The sequence below is a fragment of the Desmodus rotundus genome, chromosome 2, assembly GCF_022682495.2.
Source record: "Desmodus rotundus isolate HL8 chromosome 2, HLdesRot8A.1, whole genome shotgun sequence".
Classification (NCBI taxonomy): Eukaryota; Metazoa; Chordata; class Mammalia; order Chiroptera; family Phyllostomidae; genus Desmodus; species Desmodus rotundus.
In genome coordinates this window covers 159962479-159976713 of record NC_071388.1, presented here as the reverse complement: position 1 = coordinate 159976713, position 14235 = coordinate 159962479, and positions in this window count along the sequence as shown.

Below are 14235 nucleotides of genomic sequence, written 5' to 3'. Positions count from 1 at the left end.
ACTGGGGACAAGTGAAAGCTAGAACCAAAGGTGTCGAATAGGTCTTTGTCTTGTTAGTTTAATGGTGATTTAGAGAGAGCAGGCCACAGTGGTTGTTGGATAGGTTGCCAGGGCAAAACTGGGAAGGAGCGTGAGTGGTCCATATTGCCACTACCGGGGAATGGGATTGTGAAAACTGCACATAGAAAAGAAGGAATGGAGTTGGGAGACGTGTTTCAGGAGGAGGCCACAGGAACCATTGACCAACTAGATGTAAAAGAGAAGAAGGAAGGAGAAGGAGTCAGAGATGATGCCCCCGTTTCAGACCTGGCTAGCTGGAAGAGCGATGGTGTCATCGACAGAAATAGGGGTATGTGGAGGAGAAGCTGGCTTCCTGTTAAGCTGAGGTCATGGGAAGAAAAACAGGTAGGGATGCAGCGGTTGAAATATGAAGCTCAGTTTCAGAAAAAAGGTCAGGAGGGAAATATATCGTAAATCATTCATATAGTTAGACATGAAAGTGGAGGGATGGGTAAATACAGGTCAAAAAATAGCTTTCTAGTCTGTTACTCAGATTCATTATCGAATTTTCCCTTTGATAAGAGAAATTTTAGCATGGATGGATTTTACTTCAGTGACTGAGAAACTAGGATTGATGAAAACTGTCATTCTAAAAAATGTCTTAACATAGCTAATCAAATAATTCTAGAAACCATCTAAACATTCAAGGGAAAACTAAGACTCTTTAGCCCAGACCCAAGCATGAGGCCACACCAGTCCTTTTACCTCACCTTCGAAGGCACTAACTGCACTGTGGTGGAGAGGATGCTCCACTGGGGGTCAGAGGTTGTGGCTTCTGGTCTTAATCCTGTCACTCAACCAGCTGGGTGCTTTGCTACACAGACCTGTTTTCTCCTCTCCAAAATAAGAAGGCCCACTTAAACATTAGCTACAGGTTCCAGCTTTAAAACTATCAATGTATTGCTTCAAATTGGAACATATGTCTAAAGAGACAATATTTTTAGCACCATTCCCCTTCTTTCCCATCCATTTTCCTTCATTCTATTTCGGCCTTATAACTGGCTAAGAGAATAACCGGCAGGAACAGTGAACACTAAAGAGGAGTCTCACAAACCTGCCTAAATGACAATCAGGCAGACATTCTCTTGTATTCCCAGTTATGTTGTAAGCTCCGTGAGGTCATCTCTCATATTCTATTGCATGTGTTCAAAGCTGAAACATATACATAATTGTGTGATGAACTGATTGCCATAAGTATAACTCTTCCTTGCTCAAGTTGCTGGTTTCTTTATGGCTATACTGATCTCTTTAATCTCCAGAACTAGTAACTATAGTGCTTATTCCTATGGCTGACTCTGCTTTTTCAAGCTTTCAAATCTTTTTGGAAGCATATTGATTAATTTTCACCCATATAGGCTTACACACGTAAATAGCAATAGCAAGAGAGACTTAGTCAAACCTCTCTTATCAAGTCTTCCCATTTTTTTATTTCAAATGTCTCTATACTAAAAAAGATGTACTCTCAGGAGTGGGGTGGATTGGTGGTCCTTAGCACCCACTTACACCCAAGAACACCCTCCGAAATAAACATGCAATGACATTAAAAACTGTGTATTTGCTGTGCAAATTTAGCTTAAGGAAAAAGTCTCCTGGGCTCTCATTCAATGAGATTGTTGTTCCTAAGACACTCTTTTTAAAGAGCTTATTTATTTATTTTTAGAGAGAGGGGGAGGGAAAGAGAAAGAGAGGGAAAGAAACATCGATTTGTGAGGGAAACACCCACAGGTTGCCTCTTGCACGCACCCCAACCGGGGACCAGGCCCACAACCCACGCTTGTGCCTGACTGGGAATCCGACTAGCAACCCTTTGGCTGGCACCCAACCCACTGAGTCATACCAGTCAGGGCTCTAAGCTACTCTCAGATAGAAATTCTGGAACTGCCACCAGCTATCGGTGGATCAGAGAAGGGCAGACAGAAATCCTCTTAAGGATAGAAGGAAAAGCAACTTGAAAGGAAGAAAGCATTCTGTGTATCCTTCCCTCCCCTTACTGTGATAAGAGCTATGATGAGAGCTGGTACCCAGGAGCATTTTCCTAGTCATCTCAGTTCTGCATCTCAGATGATGAGTAGTCTCTGTGTGGATCATAACTAAGAATTAACCACCTTTTATCTTTATCTCCTGCAACACTCTGGATCCCTGGGAAATTCAGGCACACAACCAAGTATCCTTTAAGGTATGTAGCCATTACCTTAAAATCACAAATGAAGACCAGGTCATTGTTTGAGCTTCGTTTTCATATTGAACCGGAGGACTCAAGATTCACAAGAATATTTTGGGTACCAAATTTGCATAGGTGTTCTAGAGCATGAATGGAGCAGTAGGGCAATAAGAGAAATTGGGGACTTTTGCAAAATGTATAGAACATTTACTGGCTGGCAGGCACTGTGCTGAGCTTTGTGATTATAACAGAGACTCAGGCATGGTCCCTACTGTCACTGAGTTTTCAGAGTGCAGTGGAAAAGCCAGAAAAGACACAGGAAATTATACTGTGATGTGCTCTTACAGGGCAAAAGATGGGGGATTACACCAGGGCGCCTGACAATTTGGGGAGGTCAGTGAAGGCTTCCAACTCAAAGAACCTCTAAGTCCCTACGAGAAGAACAAAGAGAATTTGCTGGACAAAAAGGAGGGAAAGGTATTACAGCAAGAACAACAAGAACAGAGACCCAAGAACATTTAACAAGTTCAAGGAATAAATCCCTTCAATATCTGAGTAAACACAGTGCCAGGAGTAACAGTCCGCATGGTGGTGGTAATAGCAGTAGCGGTAGCAACAGTAATAATGACCGCCGTCAGCACCGTGAGTGCGGTCGCTAAGATTTACTGAGTGTTCCTGTGCCACCCACTGAGCTGAGAGTCTGACACTCGCGGCCCCTTCGTTATCCACGCTCCATTAGACAGACAGTACCAACACATGGGCGTGCGTCTTCACTGGCCGTTCCTTTCTCTTCAATCTGGTTTTCTGTTCTGTTTTGCTCTGTTAAAGGATATGCCTGATTTCTACATTTTCTTCATTTTGCTTGCCTCCAAAAAGTCCACAGCTAAGCAATATAGTTCCGATCTGCCTAGAGAGGGGCTAGAGGGGAAAAGGAATGGCTACTGGCCAGCAGCTGGCCCAGGCCCTCTCGGGAGTGGATTAACTAGTCTATTGTAATCAGAGGATCCTGATCAAATTCCAGAGTCATCTTTTCAGTCACACTTCTTTTGATTATTTTTTCTCAAGTTCGACTTTTCCAATGAATATTTTTATAAGTTCTATTTGCTGCTCTTTTTTGGGGGGGCCACTATTGACTTTTACCAAATTTTTTAAGGTCCATTTGTATTAAGCCCCTGTCTGCATTGTTGTTTGTAACACCTTCCAATTTAGTATCATCTGCAAATTTCATTAACATGCTGTTTACTCTCTCTTCCAGATCATTAATAAATGCTATTTCTTATGTATTAAATTTTGTGGTCGAATAGATTTAATTTGCTGTTGTAATGTCAATGCCTGTTTTCTGAAGATACAGTGTAGTTAAGAATGGTCTTAACACCGGCTTAAATCCATACTCAGTTTATAGTTATTTTACTATTATGCAATTCATTTGTGTTCTCTAATCAGCACTGTTGTGAGCTTCACTGAAGCAATAATCTATTGACTCTGTCTTCCCTCTTTGTCAATACAGTCATCATCCTGGCTTTCAATGCGCAGCAATAGCAGAGTTAGAACTATTGTATTCTAATCCCTAGCTATTTATAAAAGGAAATTAAGTCTTTTTTTCTCAGTGGATATTCTTCCAATGATATAAGAAATATTCGACATTAAAAATTATTTCATAATCATATTTCATTTTCCTATTAATGGTCTCAATGTTTTAAACAGAAATAGATTTTAGATTGGTTTTTAAAAAGAAATTTCTTTGTTTTCTTTTAAAGATTTCATTTATTTATTTTTAGAGTGAAGGGAAGGAAGAGAGAAAGAGAAGGAGAGAAACATCAATGCCTGAGAGATACATCCATCAGTTGCCTCTTGCACACCCCCTACTGGGGGCCTGATCCACAACGCAGGCATGTGCCCTGACTGGGAATCGAACCAGCAACTTTTCAGTTTGTAGGCACTCAATCCACTAAACCACACCAACCAGGGCTAGAGTTTAGATCTTCTTAAAAGCATGTAAATATAATATATATTATAATTATATGTTAAATAATATTGTGAATATATGTCTATTAATATAATACACATATATTAGGGGTATGTGTGTATTTTCTTTTCTAATAAATCTTCTCCCTGCTTCCCTGACTCCCAGAGGACCTGGAGTGACTTTGTTTTTATGATAGACTTGTACACGCCACCTTCAAATCAGAAATGAGACTCGTTAAGCCTTTGCTTCACTCTAGGTCACACATTGTTCTTCTTATTAGACCTCTGTAGGCCCAGTTTTTTGGTTTTTTGGTTTTTTTCAGTGAGATAAGCCTTCCTACACACCACCTATTTCAGAACTTATGTTCACATATTGCAATTTTAAATCATTATGCATGAGGTTAGTCTTCATGGTTCTACATAATATTTCCAGGAACTATTTTTTTTTCCTTATCACCAATACCTCTCTCTCTCTCTTTCTCCCCCAGTGTTAACTGAATATAAGCCCATGGTAACCTTTTCTTTTCCACTGTGAAAATTTTATTTAACCTCTAAATCTCAGTTTCCCCACCTGTGAATTGTCCCCTCATAACTTACCTGTCCATCTCAGCCAGTTGTTGTCAAATTCAAATGAGATAATTTATGAAAAAAGTGTTTATATGTGATAGAAGAGCAAATAAAAGGTGTTGTTTTTATTGAAATGTAGTAAGGGCATATACAGGATATTGTTTTCATTGAGAAATAAAATCTTATTTATGGAAGATTTTCTATGTTGAACTTTCAGTAAAAGTCTATTTTTATAGCAAAAGACATGCTATCTTTTCATAATTGGCTTTCAATGCAATTGAGTACTAAATCTAAGATTTGAAGAGAAAATTCTGCATTTTAGAATTTCTTTAGCTAAACAACATGCAAAAATTTTATATGGGTCCATAAATAACTCCACAGTAGACCTCTGAGTTAAAAAAAGATAAGACATCAAAGAAAAAAACCCCAAAAAACAAAAACCCACAGTAAAATTTGTTTTACTATGGGAAACTCTTTTTCATTCTTTTTTCTTACTTTTGAAGTTTTAAAGAACTGAACTTAGGCCAAAAACAACAATGGGTTATTTATTAATTTAATTTTTCATCCAGAGCAACTGGTCTTATGTAAATTTTTGGAGATTTTATGAGAATTTATTCTTGTGAAGGACGCTTACTGGTTCCTCCTCTCACTAATTTATCCTCCTGACACATTCCAGTCCTCTCATTACCAATCATGTTTAACGATAAATCTCTGTATTATCCTCCCCGCTTTTTTAAAAAAAGATTTTATTTACTTATTTTTAGAGAGAGGGGAAAGGAGGGAGAAAGAGAGGGAGAGAAACATCAATGTGTGGTTACGTGCCCCTCACTGCGACCTGGCCCAAAACCCAGGCATGTGCTCTGACTGGGAATCAAACTGGCAACCCTTTGGCTCATAGGCCCGAGCTCAATCCACTGAGCCACAACAGCCAGGGCTATTATCCCCACTTTTAACTTTTTCTTTAGAAGTGGTCTTAGTCTTCAATAACGATAGAGTGGATTTTTCGCCCCGTGGGGAGTGAAAAATCAGACACTTGCAGGTGCATGAGAGGGAGATTTCAGTGGAAGAAATGTACTATCAGAGTGGTGCACACACGCAGGACACGGTAGAGAGTTGTATGGACTGAATTGTGTTCGCCCAAAATTCACTGACTCTGTAAGCCCAAGGGACTGCGTTTGAAGGCAGGGCTTTTAGGAGGTAATTAAGATGAAAGTAGGTCATAAGGGTGGGGTCCTTCTCTTATAGCATTGGTGGCCTTTAGAAGAAGAAGAGGAAAATTTACCTCTGTCTCTCTCTCCACTCATGTGTACTGAGGAAAGGCCACGTGAGGACACAGCAAGAAGACAGAAATCTGCAAGCCAGGAAGAGACCCTTCATCAGAGCCCAATCATACCAGCACGTTGATCTCAGACTTCCAGCTCTGGGACTGTGAGAAAATAGCATTCTGTGGTTTAAGCCACCCAGTCTACAGTATTTTGTTATGGCAGCCCAAACTGACTAATCTAGAAGTACTTCATTTAAAAAAAATTATTGTGCAGGTACAGTTGTATCTATTTTCCCACCACTTTCCCCCACCCCACCCACCCCCACATCCCACCCTCAATCCTTCCCCCCTTTGGCTTTGTCCATGGGTCTTTTATACATGTTCCTTGATGACCCTTCCCTTTCTTTCCCCCATTATTCCTCCCTCCTGCAATCTGGTTACTGTGAGCTTATTTTTTATTTCAGTGCCTCTGGTTATATTTTGCTTGCTTGTTTGTTTTGTTGATTAGGTTCCACTTATAGGTGAGATCATATGGTATTTTTCTTTCACTGCCAGGCTTATTTCACTTAGCATAATGCTCTCCAGTTCCATCCATGCTGTCGCAAAGGGTAGGGGTTCCTTCTTGCTTTCTGCTTCATAGTATTCCATTGTGTAAATGTACCACAGTTTTTTGATCCACTCATTTACTGATGGGCACTTAGGTTGCTTCCAGCACTTGGCTATTGTAAATTGTGCTGCTATGAACATTGGGGTGCATTAAAAAGAAGAAGAAGAAAACATTTTTAAAAAATGAAAATGACAGGAGAGAAAGAAGACAAATTTTGTACTCTCCTGACAAGATAAAACTGATCTTCAATTCATGGCTGTCTCCTCCTAGTTTATAAGATTTAACTAAAGTCGATTAAAGGGGACAGTGAGAAGTATTTGTCCTCTGTCCAGAAAGCTGGCCCTTCTTCTTGTATCTGATGACTTTCCCGACCCCTTTGCCTCTGGCACAGGGCCCTGGTGTGGACCATGATAATATCCCATTTCCTTGGCCACAGTAATTGCTCTATGGGTAAGAAATGTGATACAAATAGGGTCAAATTCCTTCCTTGAGATTTCCGTATAGGCTCCATGAGAGGTTCCCTGGAGCTGGAATAAATTAAGGTTCTTTGATTGTAAGTATTATAAGCCAATGCTAACGACGTTAAGCAAAGAAAAAAAGTTTTTTGGAAGGATGTAGGACAGCTCTCAGTGTTGAAGGAAAGCTTAACAACCAGACCTTGTGAAGGAAGGCAGCTTTCGGAATGTGACAGCAAAAGCTAGTAGACAATTTCTTCAGTGGCCAGGACCCAACCTCCAGGGTAAATCATCTGGAGTCTGATTCTGCTGCCCTTCATTCAACTCAGCTCAATATTCAAGATCCTGAAAAAGAGCAAGTGATTGGCTCTGCTGGTCACAGCCTTCCCCTGAGTCAAGGGGGAGAGGGACAACATGGTCCACAGTCCCACAGGGCCACAGTGAATGGGTGGGGAACCTTTCCCCAAAGCAAAATCATGCTTCTGTTACCCACAGGGGGAAGTGGTGTGAGCAGGCAGAAACAGATGTTCACTCTAGACTGTTAAGCCAGGGCAGCCGGAGATCTTTCTTGATCTGGCCCTGCAATAGCTCAGATGGCACCGATTGGGAAAGAAGAGCCGAATGAGCAATCCAGGAACCCCACGCTCAGCCTTCCTGCCAGCCTTCCCAGCGCGTCGGTTTCTTTTCTTCCTGAACCAATTTCATTTTGCTTTCTGCCACTTGCAGCTAACAAATTCCTGAGCAATGCCTAGTTTTTATATGATGAATTTTAGACTTAGAAGTCTCTAGAATGTCCTTTTAAAAATTAGAATCACCCTAAATTTGTACATATTGTATAAGTAACATTTCTTGGGATCTTTGTGCAATAAATCCCTAAGTTTTGCAGGGATTCCTGGAGCAGTTGCTTGTCCTTGAGGGAACTCCTGAAATCAGTGAGAAGACTTTGGCTTTGGGGTTCTATTTCAGAAAGCAGCTCTATTTCAGGGAGACTTCAGTGGAAAAAGAAAAGACAACAAAGACAACCTGATAGGCAATCACTGAATGAAACCAGGAGATTACGAGGATAACTACAAGCTATTTCTATGAGGTGGTACCAAAGCTCCTTAGGGACTTGCTACACTTAGAAAGCGATCCTTGACGCACCACTCCGGTCCTCTCTCATCTTCCCTCTTGTTCATTGCTGGTGTTTATTGGTTCAAATGTAAAATATCCCACCTTGGAATAGTTTCTGTCTCTGAAGATTTAATAAATGCTTAAAACCCTTTTCTGCAAACAAAACAGAACAAAACAAAAAACCACAAAAACAAAAAACCCTTCAAAGGAAGAAACGTCCTATCACAGTGAAGTAGAGAGTGGAAATAATGATCTAGCCCGTGCATGTAACTGTAACCCCCTCCTCCCACACACATACGCACACAAATACATTTTGCTCAATTATTTGTTTTATCAAAATTCTACTTACCACCAGATATCAGGAGAAAGTAAAAGAGTTGAAATAACTAGGTAATTGTCATAGTGTTTCAATTCATTAATATAAAGTAAACCTTATCAAATTTTTGTGGTAGGTACTCCAAACTAATTATAAGTCAGATTTGCAAAAACCTACTGAGTTATTTCCATTGATGAGTAATCAAAAGTCAATCTCATTTAGCCAGCCTTGGCCTGCCTTGACAACCAGTTTAGCTAGATCACTTTGCCATGCGAGTTAGTTGCATAAGCCTCTTTAACGAGTTTCAGTGTGAGAGATAGCACAGCAGGATATCCATGACCAACATCCCCGCCTCTAAGGAAGCTGCTTTCGATATATCTCTAGACAGATGTCTTTCAGATTCTCCTGGTTTTAAACCAAGTTTTAGTGTTGATATCCTGTTTCAGAACGAAGCTCACAAGTATTTTTGAAGTCCTAGGCCTGATTTCCTAGTGTGATCTCCCAATGCGTATGTGGAAGGCAACCAGATTCAAGCTCTCACCCTTTCCCAGACTTTCAGGCAAGTCAGTATGGAATTTGAGGGGTCTTATAAATGAGAACTTGATAAGCGGATAGGTCCATTGGGTCAAATGTTTATGAAGACTTCAAAGTGTCAAAAACTCCAAGATGAAGGCTTTCAATGCAATATAGCACAAAAACAAAGAACATAGGCTTTGGATTTGGATAACCTGGACTGAGGTCTACTGCTTATGAGCTGTGTGACTTTTGGTATTTTACTCAGTTTCTCTGAGCCTCGGTTTCTTCATCTGTAAAATGGGGGTTATAATAGAATCTTTGTTTGGATTAAATAAATTAATATATGGCCCTGACTGGTGTGGCTCAGTGGGTTGGGCATCATCCCACAAACTGAAGGTCGCTGGCTCAATTCCAGGTCAGGGCACATGCCTGGGTTGTGGTCCAGGCCTCCAGCTGGGGTCGTGCGAGAGGCAACTGGTCAATGTTTCTCTTGCACATCAATGTTCCTCTCTCTCTTTTTCTCCTTCCCTTCCCCTAAATAAAAAGTAAAATATTTTTTAAAATAAATAAACATGCCTCAGAGTTCGTGTTCAGCAATGCTACATATTATTATTGTTATTACTGGTCATGTTTCGCATGCTAAATGTTTGCTATTATAATTATTATTCGGTTACCTGAATTAGTTCTATTTTCTCTGGAGTCAGTTTTTCTCCTTATTTTCCTTTATTTTTCTCTTTTATGCTACTAGTTTTCTCAGAAATTTCTGGTGATTGTTAGTTATTGTTTATATTTTAAAATGAAAAATTGTGCTGACATTTTTCAGTGGCTGGCATGGATTTTCTGTGCTGTTGTGAAGCAGATGTTTCTTTTCTAGGACACCTCACTGAGTAGGAAGATGCACTGGGAACCTCAAGTTGATGGAGAGACAAGCTGGCCAGTAGGTTTGCTTTAGGATGCACTTACCTCGACTACATATTTTCATGGTTGACTCAGCCAGCACAGTGCTAGTAGCACTCTCATGTCTTGTACTTTTTTGTTTTGGGAAGATATAACCTATTATGGCTAATGAAAAAAAATGTGAGAAATAATGCTGGAGGTGACCAAAAAAGTGCCCAGGAAGAGTAGCTCACTGGAGAGTTAAATGAAAGTTTCCTCCAACTTCAGAGGCCAGTTATCAAGAAGGTGAAATCAGGAACAAATTGGGAGTTGGTAGAAATCCTTTGATATTATGAAGGGCATTAAAATTATCAGTACAGCGTGTGAGGATTTGTCAAAAATACCAGGGAAAAAAACTATTCCCTAAGCTTAATGTGACTAAGGGGACCTTAAGAGAAAGAAAAGTGACATCAGCATATGTTCTGGGAATATAGCTCCATGAGGGAAAGTGAAGGCTGGGTTACACTCCTATTTCCATGGATGTACCCCCATGCCAAGCGTGTGCTTAGGCTCAGTAGAACTGGGTGGGGCTCTGACGTGTCAGTCTTCCCTTTCTGTCCTCACCAGTCTCTGAAACAAAAAGTAAGAGGAGATTTCCCTGATGTGAATTATGTCCCCACCCTTAGGAGACAGGGGGCACTGTAGCCAGTTTGGTTTTAAATAAGACCGTGTTTCCTACTTTCTGTCCTAACAATTTTTGCTAATTTTTTGTCCATTTATACTACCCTCCTAAAGAGAATGACCCTGGTAATAAGACACTATCTTCAACCTCAGGCAGAGCAGATATTTTCAAGTTTGGAGCTAGAGCTATGCGAAAATTAGGCTGATTTGCACAAATCAGTAAGAAAATCCCAAGGATCTGTAAACTGGAAGGTGTGGGGAGAATCAGGAACAGAAAGAGGAGACCATATGATTGGCAGCAAAGAGGAGAGATTTGGAAGACAAAGGATGTCCAATAAGGATTTTTTAAAGAAGTATTGTGATGTTCCATAATGAGACCCCTTTCATTTTTTCTGCAAAATATTCAGTAAATCTACATAGTTCTACAATGCTTCGATTCTACTGAATCAATTTTAAATGAAATAGGGATAAAGAATAATATGGAAACAACCACTCAGCTTAAGCGATAAAGCATTTCAAACACAACAGAAACCCCTCCCTGAATTTGAGTGCTTTCTGTACGATGAATGCAGAAAACTTTGTATCTTGTAAAAATGAAGACTTCCCATGGCTTATAAATGATACATGGGACATCTATGAAGGGACGCACACATACACTTATATTTTAAAAACAAAACTTTATGGAAAATAACCCCAAATCTCTTTTCTAAACTTCACTTAGAATATTTTTGCAAAATTAATCTAGTGTTTAGTTCCTGAACTTTTTCTGTTATTTTTAGCTTGTGGCATCAAAACCCTGAATACTCAGTGCTCTTAGGGACAAAAAGAGAGGTAGCCAGGGCAGCCTCGTACTTAGCAACAAGTAGTTTGAAATTGGATACACTTGGTTTGGAAGCCCAACGCTGCCATAATCCAAGGATGTGACCCCGAGCCACACAATTTTCTAGTTGTCCTCTCATCAGTAAATAGCGAGACCATTCATCTCTTGGGTATTTAGGATAAATACTGTGTATATGTATAGGTGTTCAGTAAATGGCAGGTGAACTGACGGGTGAAAAGCATTGATGATTGAACCAATCAATATATCCCAGAAAATTATCTTTCAAAGTCAGCATTCAGAAACCTTGTATTTAAAACACCGTATTCTTTAGTGACTTTTCTTTCCTTCCAATTTTAAATAGAAGTAGAAAATGTTTTCTTTTTCTCCCTAGCAGTCATCTGTGCTCAAAAGATTTCCATGCCCGGTGTTACGACGTTATCCAGTTGCTCCATAAATGTTTTTTTCTAATGCATAAGTGACTCTGCACACCAAGCTTACAGCACAACCGCATGTCTCACTTAGTCCCATAATCCCCTCCACCTGCAACTGATTCAGTGTTGATTGAATGCTATTCATTTGCTTGCATTGTCATTGAAAGTGAATTCTTAATTAAATGGCCCGCATCACCTGGCTCACACAGAGTGCCACAGGCAATAATCCCTAATTTAGTGTACACTTTGACTCATGCCTTTAATTTAATTTCTGGTCATAAATATAAATGGATTTTATAGGGTCTGTGAGCATCACGTGAGAGGATATTAGAACCAGTAATGAAGAGCTACTTTCTTAGGAGGAATCTCAGAACAGTGCATAACTGTTTCTAGGCTGTATGGACTGAACGTGTCAATGAACACCCAGTTTCAGTGAAAAGTGTAACTTCTAGTGTGACCCATGGGTGTATGACTTACGTTAATCTCTGGTTTAATTTCCGATCTACTCTGTCATGTACGAACATTTTATTTGTTGGTAAGAAGCATGAATCTTTTATTCTATTTTCTTTCACTTCTCCCCTTTTTCATTCAGTAATGTGAAATGTTTTCTATCACTGTAAATAACTTTTAAGTTGGGTCTCAACAAGATAACAGTAATCCTGTTTTAATTACCGCAGCAACAGCTTTTCAAAATCGGTGTAAATTTGGGGTGCAAAGGATGAGGGTAAGGACAAGACTCTTGAACTGCTCCTCCGTCCCAAATCAATTTCCATGACTCAAAGCCACCGTATAAGTTTCTTTCCTTCTCCATCCTTTCATAATTGGTTTGGCCAGAGACTCTCAGGCATCCTCGAATGTTCTAAAGTGCTCTCTACTGTGGCCTCTCATAGGCACTAATAGTTCTTGATCGCCAAGCACTCAGTATGCTGGCCGTTTTATACATTAACTCACTGAATCCTCACACAGCCCTTGGGAGGGAGGCATTGTGACTCCCAGCAGCAGAGGTGGAAGTGGAAGCTCAGAGGTGAAATACATTGACCAGTGTTCATGGCCAAGGGCTACCGCACACACTGGTGCAGGCTGCGTACCCCCGGGCACACACACAAGGAAGCCTGGCTGAGAGCGGTGCCAGCTGGAGAGATGTGTATTATTTCCTAATACACATGAAGGTGCCATATACCCTGGAGGTGGCTCTGATCAGGTCGTCCCCAGATATTCCCGATTTTAAAGCTCATTCTGTTTCTACCATTCCATGTTACTTCCTCAAGGGCAACTAGCTTCACCTTGGAAAAGCATTCTAAACATGCAGGAACCCCAGGGCCTCCCCAACTCCCCCCAAACAAGAGCAGTGTACCTTCCAGCCCCTCACCTTTTGTGCTACCATCCCTCGAGTAGGCTGTTTGCAAAAGTGGCAGTAACTTCCTTCCCTATATCCACAGTCTTGGCCATGTGACTTAGAAGCTCTGCGTGTGAAGAGACGGTTATTTCTCCACCCTTGAATCTTGGCTGGCCTCCTGACCCGCCTCGGCCAGCACAGTGCTGCAGAGGTGATGGTGTGCCTGTTCTGAGCCCGGGCCTCAGGAGCTGTTGCTTATCCACTTACTCCCTGGGAAGCCTTCACAGCCCACACGTGAACGAGCCTAAGGTAGCCTGCGGAGGACAGTGAGGATGTGGAGCTGACTGCAGATGCACGACGGAGCCCAGCCCCGACCCGGCAAGCCCGGCCCGGGTTGGCAGCACTGCCTAGTTGACCCACGGAGCCACCTTTTTTGTTTTAAGGTGCTAATCTTGGGGTGGTTTGCTGCACAGCATCACGATTAATTTTCTGTGTTCACTCAGAGCATGTTTGGGGATGGGATTACCATTTAAATTGGCGGGCTTTGAGACAGCAGATTGCCCTCCATGACTGGGTGGGCCTCATCAAAGCAGTTGAAGACCTACTAGAACAAAAAGACTGCCTTCCTCAAGCAGAAGGGGATTCTCCAGCAGACTGATTTGGATTTCCTCTGCACCATCAGTTCTCCTGTGTCTCCCACCTGCTGGCCTGCACTGCAGATCTGGGGCTTTTTGGCCTCTGAACTAACATAGCTGCACAGAGGGTCCGGCAGAGGTACCGCTGTTGAGTGTGGGTGCTAGGGCACCTGAATGTTTCGCAGAGATGGACAGCGGTTTGAACGTTTCACCTACAATGTTATATGGTGTGCTTGAGGGTGATATTATGCTACAGAATTACATGCTTATGACCTCGTAATTAAATATTTTTATGTAATAAAAAGGGGCTTATTTGTGTTGGATGCTGTATTAGTGCTGTTTGTCTAGAGAACCCTGCCTAGTACACACAGCCACTGGTACACGTACTAGGTCGGTTTATCCAACCGTCTGTTTCTTCATCCTTCTTGAGCT